This window comes from Erythranthe guttata, chromosome 7 (assembly GCF_056151865.1).
Source record: "Erythranthe guttata isolate IM_541 chromosome 7, IM_541, whole genome shotgun sequence".
Taxonomy (NCBI): Eukaryota; Viridiplantae; Streptophyta; class Magnoliopsida; order Lamiales; family Phrymaceae; genus Erythranthe; species Erythranthe guttata.
Window position 1 is genome coordinate 11,791,765 of NC_142539.1, and position 11,658 is coordinate 11,803,422.

Consider the following 11,658-nt stretch of genomic DNA (forward strand, 5'->3'; position numbering starts at 1 on the left):
CAATTCGGACCTTAAAAATAAGAAATCAAATAAATTAATTAGAATGCATGCCTATGAAAAAAAAACATAAAATTAAAGAAAAATATGAGAAACAGTAAAGCTCGGGTTGCCTCCCGAGAAGCGCTAAATTTTAAGTCTTCAGCCAGACTTTGCTTCTTGAAATTGTTATGTCCAATCCAAAGCCTTGTAGATTGCGCATCCATCCATGAGCTCTATCACTTCAATTGCAACCAAGGCATGGATAGCACTGCAATATGTCACGGCCCACCTTAGCTTGTAGTCTTTTTTGGTTGTAATCAATCGGTATGAAGCCAAGATGAGATCTTCATCACCCGCTCCCTCAAATCGGTATACAAAAACCTTCAGTCTGCGTATAAGCTCCACCTCAAAAATATTAGTCTTCTCATCAACCACTATTGATGCCTTCAAATCCACATTTAGATCAACGACAGAGTCCACAACTTGAATATCTTCAATCATTACATCCATCTCCTTCTTCTCTTGTTCTGAGGCATCTTCGTGGTTTAGCTCGATTGCCTTCTCAGATTCATCATGCTCAAGTGTCTTCGTCATTTCTATTTCTCTCAAATCGACACTATTTTTCGGACATAGAAGATTTTTCTCACCGCAGGCTTCACCCGATTTTCTTTGATATAACCATTGTCGATTTCGTCTGGAATATTTTCAAGAGATTCAGATTTTAATTTGAGCGTCATCTCTTCCAGTTTTATCTCCATGTTTCGTTATGATGCTTGAGTGGACTTCATGAATTCGACAATGAGGGATACCAAATCAACTTGTTCATCAATGGCCTGCTGCTGCTGCATTGGATCATAATTTTGAAAGTCATCAAATTGTGGCTCTCTATGTTGAAACTCGTTCAAATCTTTGTCTTGAAAGCTTTGCTCGTATGTGTTGGTGTAAGTGTTCCAATAACCTCCGTTGGTAATTTCGTCGAAATTCGTCATTGTTGGTGATCCCCAACATTGATCGGAATAATGATTTCCACCACATTCTAAACAAAATGGAGGCATATCATAGGTGTTTTGGAGGTATTCGTCAGATGGAAGCCATTCATATCCCGTTTGAGGTGCCCGAACATTGTAACCAGACATGAAACAAAAACAACAACAAAAAAAAATTAAAAAAAAAAATAAAAATAAAAATAAAATGGCTGAAGTAAGAAAAATTGCTCAAATTTGATATTAGAATAAATAGATAATTTAGCCGTATTCCCCGGCAACGGCGCCAAAAACTTGTTGGGGCTAAATACCTAACACGCAAGTGCACGTATCGCAAACAAGTAGTAAAAGTGGACTCGTGAGAGTCGGATGTCGATCCCACAGGGAATACTCAAATTATCTAATTCTAAGTACCAAATTCTAACAATTATGATTTTTATCCAGCCTACGCAAGGTTGTCAAATTTAATCAACTAAATAAATTAAACTAATTATAAAAGCAAATAAACAAGAGAGAATATCAATATAAAAACGGATCTAGGATTTTATCTTCCCCCTATGCGGTAATTCATCACCCAATTAAACCTCTATCATGTAAGTTACGATTCCCGATTATTAACCCAAGACACGAAATTACTCACAACCCGCTGGCACGTGTATTATGAGTCTATTATTCATAAACGATTCACTATATGTCTATGCAAACCAATTATGAATAAAGCATTAAATAACAAGTCTCGTAAATGGCTACCTAAGGTATTATCTATATGTATACGATAATACATGCAATTAAGACACTCATCCGGTGAAAACTACTCGAAGGCTCTTCTATCCCTGTTCTAATTATTAAAACGAACTGTCAATCAATTCTAACAATAACACATAGCAACATAAATTAGCTAAGTTCATGCGCTAAATAAGATCAAATAGAAGAAATAATCATGGAATTTAAACTTGCATAATATTCGAAAAATAGGTTTGAATCACCACATAGGGTTCAAATAAAATCCTAGATTAAAAGCTTAGCTACTCGTAATTCTTATGATAAACAAAAATAAAAATAAAAGAAATAAGAAAAACTATGCTTGAGTCTTCGTTGATCTTCGTTCTTCGCGTTTTGTGGTGTAAAATTTTCGTGCTTATGGTGTAGAGACTTGTCGCTTTTATAGGCTTCTATCCCTGTTCTAATTATTAAAACGATCTGTCAATCAATTCTAACAATAACACATAGCAACATAAATTAGCTAAGTTCATGCGCTAAATAAGATCAAATAGAAGAAATAATCATGGAATTTAAACTTGCATAATATTCGAAAAATAGGTTTGAATCACCACATAGGGTTCAAATAAAATCCTAGATTAAAAGCTTAGCTACTCGTAATTCTTATGATAAACAAAATAAAAATAAAAGAAATAAGAAAAACTATGCTTGAGTCTTCGTTGATCTTCGTTCTTAGCGTTTTGTGGTATAAAATTAAGTAAACGTATTGAGTGTAATATCTACACTCAACACCCATCACATGGGATTTAAATGCACATTGGTCCACAAAAAAATAGTCTGTCAAATAAACTCATGCATGTGTTTTTAGTTTAAAATATCCTTCATAGTATAATTTTTATCAATTCCATCAATTCTACTCTAACTTTTTTAATATTACACATTGACCCGAAGTTAAACAAATATATCACATTAATCCCATTTTAATATATTTTTGAATAAATATTTCATTTATCAGAAAATAATTTTTTTTTCTGATTTTTTTTTAAATTAAGTGCACTTATCATTAGCCTTTTTTAGACTAACCCAAAAAATAAAGCTCGAGTAATGCATGTAATAATATTTATAGGGGTTATTTTATAAGGGTTATTTGACAAACCCCCTCATATGCATTGTAGTGTTAAAATGGGTTCAAAAAAAATTCCTCCTTTTAAGGTAAATTCAAAATATTTTTAAGGGCGAATGGCAAAAATGCCATCACATGGGACTTAAATGCACATTGGTCCACAAAAAAATAGTCTCTCAAATAAACCCATCCCCATGTCTTTAGTCTAAAATACCCTCCACAATATAATTCTTATCAATTCCATTCCTTATGCTCTAGCTTTCTTAATATTACACATTGACCCTGGATTTAAACAAATATATCACATTAACCCCCAAAATAATAATTTTTTGAATTTTTTTTTTCAGAAAATAATTTTTTTTCTGAATTTTTTTTTCCGGCCAGATTCCGGCATTGACTTTTTGTTTTTTTTTTGAAAAATTTTATTTTTTTCTGAAATTTTTTTCCGACCGGTCAACCACCGTTGACCGCCGGTCTCCGGCGTTGTTTTTTTTTTTTATTACTTTCTGGAGACCCGGTGGTTGACCTACCGGAAAAAAATTTCAAAAAAAGAAGTTTTCAAAAAAAAAAAAGTCAATGGCGGCTGACCGGCGACCTCTGGTGGTGGCGGGTCAAAATGAAAATTAGGGTTAAAATTGGTTAATTGATGAAATTTGGCTAAATTGGGGTGTAAATCATGAAATTAGAGTTGAATTGAGTTTCAATGAATTGGGGGTAATTTAGTATATATATAAAAGGGTTTTCCTTATTTGCAAATAAGTTTGAATGAACTAGATTTATTTGAAAGACAAAAAAGTTGTTTTTCTTGTATCTCCCTTCTTTATCCAACTCACGCCCCCACAGTCTCTTTCTCTTATCACCGCTGCTGCTGCCCCGCCCATCAAGACGATTATGATATATCATTCTTTTAATATTCCTCCTTTCCGTTTCTTATATACAATTGTTCTTTACATGAGAGAATTCACCTCGAAACAACTCGGTTTTCCAAACTAGCTGGCATAATCCACTCGTTTGCTGATTATTTTCAAGGAAACAGGAACGTTGAGTAGGGAAATTGTCGTATTATACGATTTGAATGTTTCGATTATGTCAATGTTGAGTTCCTTATGATTTTCACTTATACTTCTAATTAATTTTTTTATTTTTTCTGGACATGTAATAAAGAGATTCTTCAATTGTGAAATGCAATCAAGGATGAAAAGGTTCAATTTTTTTTTATTTTATATGGAAAAGAAACATACTCTGTTTCTTTGCATACACGGTTTTTTGTTTGTTTGTACAGTGGAAAAGTTTGGAGTAAATAAGTTATGTCCTTTTGTTTATGCCAATATGAATTTATTTTGTGGTGGTTGTAGGACTACGTGAAACTCTTAGTGGTTTCATAGTGGATAATTAAGTGAATTTTTGTAGTGGTTTTGTGAATTTACTAGTGCATTACGCTAGTTCATAGTGGATTATGCGTTTTTTCTAGTGGATTTCGATAAATTTTGTAGGTGATTTTCGATGTTTATGTAGTGGATTTCATAAGATTTTAATGAATTTTGATTGAAAAAATAATTTTTTGAATGAATTGTACTGACACTTTTTTGCCTTATATTTCTTTATTTAAGCTATTTCAGGAGACGAAGTGGTGCCGACGAGGTGGCTAGATTGGTTAATGTTAGAGTAACTCTACGTCTCGTCGGCCTTGTTGGTGGTGGTGTTGCATTTTTTCCTAGACAAAATAGTGGATTCACGTTTTTATTGTTTGTTATTTTTTGAGTTGTGTTAGTAGTGGATTACGTGTTTTTAGTGGATTTCGACAAGTTTGTTGTGGATTATGTTAATATTAAAGTGTATTACGTTAATTTCACAAGGAATTTTACGGTAATTTTACAGTGGTTTTCGATAAATTTATAGTGGTTTTTGAATAGTGATTTCTACGTTGATTTTATAGTGGTTTTCGACAAATTTATAGTGGATTTCGATGAGTATGTAGTGGATTTCAATTTTTTGATAAACTGTTTGGAAAAAAAAACATTAAAAAAGGAAAAAACTAAAAAACCGAAACAAAAAACAAATAGAAAAAACAATATTTTTTAAATCGAAATTAAAAAAAATTAAAAGAAATGAAAAAAAAAAATTGATATGGCGTGATTTGCTTGATTGGATTTATGGCAAATATCAATTATAAAAATGGACTTATCAAGAAGTCAAAATGCAATGAGGGGGTTTTATCAAATAGCTCATATTTTATATACACCTCTGTATACCAAATAAATTAGGGATAAACTCAAACCAAAATCATCCTTTGACATACCCTGGACTGGCAAAAAATACTATATTACCCTTATATGCAATTTTCGGCCAAACTGCATTCAGCATTTCTGGTCCTGCATTTAGCATTTTCGCTGACTTATTTATTATTATTATTATTATTATTATTATTATTATTATTATTATTATTATTATTATTATTATTATTATTATTATTATTATTATTATTATTATTATTATTATTATTATTATTATTATTATTATTATTATTATTATTATTATTATTATTATTATTATTATTATTATTATTATTATTATTATTATTATTATTATTATTATTATTATTATTATTATTATTATTATTATTATTATTATTATTATTATTATTATTATTATTATTATTATTATTATTATTATTATTATTATTATTATTATTTATTATTATTATTATTATTATTATTATTATTATTATTATTATTATTATTATTATTATTATTATTATTATTATTATTATTATTATTATTATTATTATTATTATTATTATTATTATTATTATTATTATTATTATTATTATTATTATTATTATTATTATTATTATTATTATTATTATTATTATTATTATTATTATTATTATTATTATTATTATTATTATTATTATTATTATTATTATTATTATTATTATTATTATTATTATTATTATTATTATTATTATTATTATTATTATTATTATTATTATTATTATTATTATTATTATTATTATTATTATTATTATTATTATTATTATTATTATTATTATTATTATTATAATTATTATTATTATTATTATTATTATTATTATTATTTAGGGATTATTTTGGAAACCCCCTCATTTCGAAATTATATAGTACTAACTACATTGAGGATTACACACTAGTGCAAATCCCCTCCATTTCGATGATAATTTGACATACCCTCCTCGGCCACCCTGAAATACCTAAATTGCCCTTTTAAAATCAGTTTTAAACCCTAGCCGCTCATAGTTCTCCAACCGGCGAAATTGCTTCCCGGAGTCATAACTCTCTCTCCGATGGTCGGAATTCGATGATTTAACTACCGTTGGATTCCACTCGTAGAGCTCTTTGTCAATTATGATTTATATCATGGCAAGTTATGCGGCTTTGGTTATCTTTTATACCAATATTATTGAGGAGGCTATATATTTTTTATGTTTGGCAAATTTACATTGTCTTGATTGCATGAAGACTTTGGTCTATCTCTAATTTAGAATTCTAGACTGACGCATTGTTCTCACTGCAGTGCGAGAAAAAACGTTTAGGTTTTACCGATGACTGATAGCATGAGCAAAATCCATAAAATCATCACATTTTGAAGTCCTGGTTCATCCACTCTTTCTTTTTCGATTTCTTCTACCACTTCGAAATCCGACCACTGCTTGTTGATTGAGTCAATCGGGACTGACTTTCCGTAGCTTTCCTCACTGAAGCAATCCTCTTTTCTTGTTCTGTAGTTCACGAGATTGGTTCAGCTTTTCATTCTTTCAAAGGTGGCTCCTCTCTCTAAACTATCGAAGATGACTGACACTTGAAATCATTGAAATTCTCCTACCCGTCTTTCTTTTAAAGGGAGTAAGTAAAGGTGAGGTCTTAAGAGAGATGCTTCATACATTATTTGTCATATGTAATTTTATGACATAAGTATGGTAAGAAATATTTGGTTCTCTTATATTCTTTGTCTAATGCAAGTCGTGAATAATGAATACATAAATATGTACAAACATGCATTATGAATTTATAGACTAGAAGTTCTAATAAGTGGAAATGTTAATGGAAATATTTTATGGATGTTACATTCCCATAAAACAATGATACTTCTTATTGTATTTGATTTGAGATAAAACACACGAGCAAACTCAAGTTTACCCAACTTAACTTATTTGGTGAAAGTTATATTAGTTGGAGAACGGATGTTAATATCCATACGCTTAGTGAACAATGAAGAATGGTTGTTTTCGAGAATAGTTTATTAGGTAAAGCCCAGAAGGCTGAGACTATGTTTTTTATTACGAGATAATTAGATGAAGTCATTCGTCTGGACTATTTATCGAACAAGGGTCCTCATAAAGAATGGGATAGACTAGTCATTTTGATTACCAAAAGACAATACACTTGCCTGAAGCAAGGAGCAAGTGTTCATAAACAATTTGTATATGAAGTTTAAAATCCGAATAGAGCTCAAAATCAGAACATATATATATGGTGCATCTGAACATTGGTCGCGCACCTGTAGTGCGAGGAACTTTGGGGATGGAGATGCAAATAATAATGCACCAGCATAGACTGGGTTGGTAGAGGCAAATGTTTTCAATGTATAGCCCGTCGCTCAGCTTCCATACTTGGGCACATCTGACCAAATAACCCATGTTGGGATATGATTGAACTGTTAATTTCACGCATTATGTTTATTTTATTCCTCGGGTTTATTAGTTTATTGAATTTCTATCATCTTATTTCATATGCTCATGTTATGAACCATATTCGTATTTTGATTATGTTTAATTTATGCTTTGGAACATATATTTATGTCACTATATGTTCTAAGTTAATTATTATGTTATTCGGTGGTATTTGCTTGATGAATTTAATTATTTAGTACCTGAAGTACTGAATATGTGTGATTAGATTTATATAACTCTCTAGACATGAAATGTGGGGATAAATGTCTGGCAAATAGTGCGACAACACATACTATCATGAGAGATAAGTCGTACTTTATTAAATTCATGTCCATTTGTAGCAAGACCTCTTTGATAACTAAATGAGGCACATGTACTTCTAATAGATGGTTACGGTAATGTCTACATTATGTATCTCATGGCACAGTTTTGCCCATTGAAGTAGCTCATTTGTTTTCTCCACGTTCCAGTAGAACTTTGTTAAACATATATGAGCTAATGGTTATTATGTTGAAACCATTGAAGACAAGAAATTGAGTATATGTGCATCATCTCTAACATGTACGACCAGAAGCGTACATTGGGAAAATTAGAGGAATTTTCGACACGGTTATGTAGAACCACAATTTGAATGCCAGAAGTATAAGTTGTCGATTGCTCGAAATCAAGTAATTTGATTATATGTCAGCATACGCACATACATGTAATGATTCCATTCCTTTCTTGGAGATAATCCAATAAGATATATGTAAAATATGTATCGCCATCTATAACTTAAATTTAGAACCTTAGACAGGCGATCTCTTACCGCTCAAATTGCGTGTCACTTTAATGATAGTGTATTCCCACCGTTAGGGGAGGGAAGAACGTCCACACTAACATTCCTGAAGAACGGCGTGAAGTTGTGTGGGACGACTACTAAATCTGCAAAGAATGTCAACACTAATGTTCCTGAAGAACAGCGTGAAGTCGTCTGTGGCGAATAATGCCAGACTCATTCTAGGTTTGAAAAAATGACGAGATCTCAACTAAGCCTGCAAGAAAAGATGTCCTAGAAGGACAATTACGGGTAGGTCATCAATCCATGCTAACTAGACCTGCCATCCTGCCCAGGAAGGGGGAGCGGAATGGGACCAAAGGATTCTCACCCCCGAAAGTGGATGAATGCCCAACAATCGAATTCGGTTAGCACCAGTACAGATGGGATCCCACCTGATCCATCTCATAAAATAATTTCGGACTATGGATTCGTCCTGCAGACGAAGTCGGGGGACGGCTCGACATTAACATCCATTCCTAAGAATCGTAAAATCTCGGTTAACTATTCATGCATGAATGAGATGTGATATTGGGCTTAAATGATCATCGATGATAAACTTCCCTACACAGTATCTATTGAATTTTTTAACGAGTGATGATATAAAACCTCGATCAATTGATAAGTGTAAACAAAGGGATGATGGCCGAAATGAAGAAAAACAAAATCCAAACTGAATTTGATTCATTGATAAAATGAAGAGTGTAGAGACCATTAGTTCCTACACCTCCTTGAATTTCACCCATGGGATATAAGTGAGTATTCACAAAGAAAAGAAACGAGATTGGGAGCCAAAAAGCTCATCTCATACCTCAAATGAGATTGGAAGCCATTAAGCTCATCTCATAGGTCAATGAATGAAATGAGATTGGGAACCAGGAGATTCATCTCATAGCTTAAACGAGATTGGAAGCCAGGAGACTCATCTCATAGCTCAATGAATGAAATGAGATTGGGAACCAAAAGGTTAATCTCATAGCTCAAACGAGATTGGAAGCCACGAGACTCATCTCATAGCTCAATGAATGAAATAAGATTGGGAACCAGAAGATTCATCTCATAGCTCAACGGATGAAATAAGATTGGGAACCAAAAGGTTTATCTCATAGCTCAAACGAGATTGGGAGCCAGGAGACTCATCTCATAGCTCAATGAATGAAATAAGATTGGGAACCAGAAGATTCATCTCATAGCTCAAACGAGATTGAGAGCCAGGAGACTCATCTCATAACTCAATGAATGAAATGAGATTGGGAACGAGAAGATTCATCTCATAGCTCAAACGAGATTGGGAGCCACGAGACTCATCTCATACCTCAAGGAATGAAAGGAGATTGGGAACCAAAAGATTCATCTCATAGCTTAAACAAGATTAGCAGCCAGAAGAAGACTCATCTCATAGCTTAAAAAAGATTGGGAGCCAGAAGACTCAATTCATAGCTCGAACAAGATTGCGAGCCAGAATACTCATCTTATAGTATAATGATTTATGAGCAAATGATATTGGGAGCTCGAAGACTCATCTCACAGTTCAAGGATTTCCTCACCAACCTGAGATTGATTTTAAAGAGGTATACTCTCTCATGATGAATGTTATTAAATATGTGGTCACAAAGTATCTTATGGGGATCTAGATATATGTACTTATATGAAAGTCCCAGAAGGACTTGATTTCCCGAAGCAATTTAGTTCCAGACCACGGAACATAAGCTCAGTTGGCCTGAGACGTTCACTTTAATTATGACTTGAAAAATTCCGGAAGAATATAGGATAATTGTGACACCCCCTAGTTATAGTGTGATAAACCGATATGGTTTACCTTTAACGGAAGCGATATATGTATATATATATGTATGTAAATCCCAAAGATTTAAGAAAAACATCTTCCACGACCTAGAACTTAAGGACGAGGTGGACTTCGGATTAATTATGGCTAAGGGATTTAGTAGGATGGAGGAGTATGTACCGACCGAGGTATTCTATCAACCCTTCTATGAAATCTAGAATAGGTGTCACCATGCTAATACATAATAATAGAGTCCATAGTATAAACAAAATATTAGTCTAACAAAACATCGCCATTACTTATAGCGAACAATGTACATGGACCATAAATATCAAAAGGGAGGCCCATATTCGGGGTAGTTATCATACTCTACCACGGATAATAATACACATGAGCTACTACGGAAATAGTAATTGTCCTAAGGACAATGTACACAAAAGAAAGGATTACAAGCAATATAAGTAGATCCTCCATACGAGCAAAATCCCGGAGTCGGCTTCTCGATTCGTCGACTAGTCCAATCCGGTGGAGTTTGTATTACTAATACCTGCAAACGGAGAATATCTATATGAGCCAACAAAGCTTAGTAAGGGTCTCGAAAGATACCGAGATTTGAAAATATGGTTCTACCACGTATATCATATTATAATTAATGCAAGTTAATTTAAAACAAGTATATAACACGCATGTCAACTTTACAAACCGTAAACTTAGAGAATTCCTTTCATTTTATCGGATCCGATGAGGAATTAATTTCTTTACTTAGAAATTGAGAAATTTCTTCTGAGCCCGTTTTAGGTGGAATCAAACCACCCGACTGTAGTATCTATGGTTGGAATACCGGCCCCCCGTATCCATTCTCATCCTTTCTAAATATTCCATTAACCTCCCCAAATCATTTTTACTTAATTTCAATGTGGCATGGTCGAAGTGTTCGGAATTCCGTTTGGGTACATAAAGGTGCACATATTTCACCACAACCCATGAAAATTCAAAACACCATAAGACATCACAAATATCAATCAAGTGACAAGCAATCACACCATATACACAATATCATTTATCATCAATTTGTGCACACTCATATTCGAACTCAATCAAATCACAACACAAGACTATTAAAAACCTAATTAACTTCGATACTTTCATTGAAACACTTGATCCCTAAGATTTCGTTGCTAATTAATTTAGGATCAAGAAAACGTATCAGTTTAGAAGGTTTAGAATATTCAGCACAACGTCCCTTCATTTCTGGAAATTACAAATTTGACCCTAAAGTTCAAGACTTATACATGCAATTAACCTAAAGGTTTAAAATTCACCTTTTTATGAAAATCACCCCCTGAAGATTCTGAAATTTTGGAAAACGCACAAAAACTGAGTTGGAAGTCCCTTTATGCAGAAATTTCTGAAATTACATATTTCACCCTAAATTCTCTAGATCTACACATGCAAGACCATAGAAGTTCCAAAAATCCTTTTTCTTGCAACCCTTTTAAAAACTGAAATTGTCCTTCACTAAATGCTGGAAAACAGCTTTTG